At 39.5% G+C, this 1,137-nt stretch overlaps 1 non-coding gene across 1 annotated transcript; it reads right to left on the reverse strand.

Annotated features, from left to right (window-relative positions):
• Positions 1-201: 201 nt before the first annotated feature.
• TRNAT-UGU (transfer RNA threonine (anticodon UGU)) lies at positions 202-277 on the reverse strand. Its single transcript has one exon. It is a non-coding gene; the product is annotated as a tRNA-Thr (tRNA).
• Positions 278-1,137: the final 860 nt, after the last annotated feature.

Here is a 1,137-nt window from a genome sequence, read left to right on the forward strand (position 1 = left end):
AGGGGGCGATGCTCTGCCCATCCTGGGTATCGCCATGTTGTGACCAGAGCCATTCTAGCGCCTGGGGCAGAGGCCACAGAGCCATCCCCAGCGCCCGGGCCATCTTTGCTCCAATGGAGCCTCGGCTGCGGGAGGGGAAGAGAGAGACAGAGAGGAAAGCGCGGCGGAGGGGTGGAGAAGCAAATGGACGCTTCTCCTGTGTGCCCTGGCCGGGAATCGAACCCGGGTCCTCCACACACAAGGCCGATGCTCTACCGCTGAGCCAACCGGCCAGGGCTTGGGGGAGATTTATCGGTATCGCTTCCTACCCCGCCATTACTCTGATGTCATCTCAATCTGATGATTTTTTCATCCATTTCTTTAAAGAATGTCATAGGAATTTTGATGGGAATTGCATTAAATTTATATATATTTTTGGGTAATTTGGCCATTTTGATTATATTTATTCTTCCTATCCACAAACAAGTAATATTTTTTCATCTCATTGTATCTTTTTCTATTTTCCTTAACAATGCTTTGTAGTTATTGTTATATAGGTCCTTTACATTCTCTGTTATGTTTATTTCTAGGTATTATTTTTTTTTGTTGCAATCGTGAAGGGGATTATTTTTTTTAGTTTGTTTCCTAATATTTCATTGTTGGCATAAAGAAAAGCTATGGACTTTTGTATGTTAATTTTGTATCCTGCAACGTTATTGTATTGGTTTATTGTTTCTAATAATCTTTTTGTGGAGTCTTTGGGGTTTTCAATGTATAGGATCATATCATCTGCAAAAAGTGATACCTTTACTTCTTCCTTTTCGATATGGATGCTTTTTATTTCTTTCTTTTGTCTGATTGCTCTGGCCAGAACTTCTAGCACCACGTTAAATAAGAGTGGAGAGAGTGGACAACCCTGTCTTGTTCCTGATTTAAGGGAGAAAGTCCTCAGTTGTATACTATTTACTATGATGTTGGCTGATGGTTTATAATATATGGCCTTTATCATGTTGAGATATTTTTCTTCTATTCCCATTTTGTTGAGTGTCTTAAACATCAAGTTGTGTTGTATTTTATTGAATGCCTTTTCTGCATCTATTGATAAGATCATGTGGTTTTTGTTCTTTGTTTTGTTGATATGGTCTATTACATTAATCG

Source organism: Saccopteryx bilineata, chromosome 2, assembly GCF_036850765.1.
Source record: "Saccopteryx bilineata isolate mSacBil1 chromosome 2, mSacBil1_pri_phased_curated, whole genome shotgun sequence".
Classification (NCBI taxonomy): domain Eukaryota; kingdom Metazoa; phylum Chordata; class Mammalia; order Chiroptera; family Emballonuridae; genus Saccopteryx; species Saccopteryx bilineata.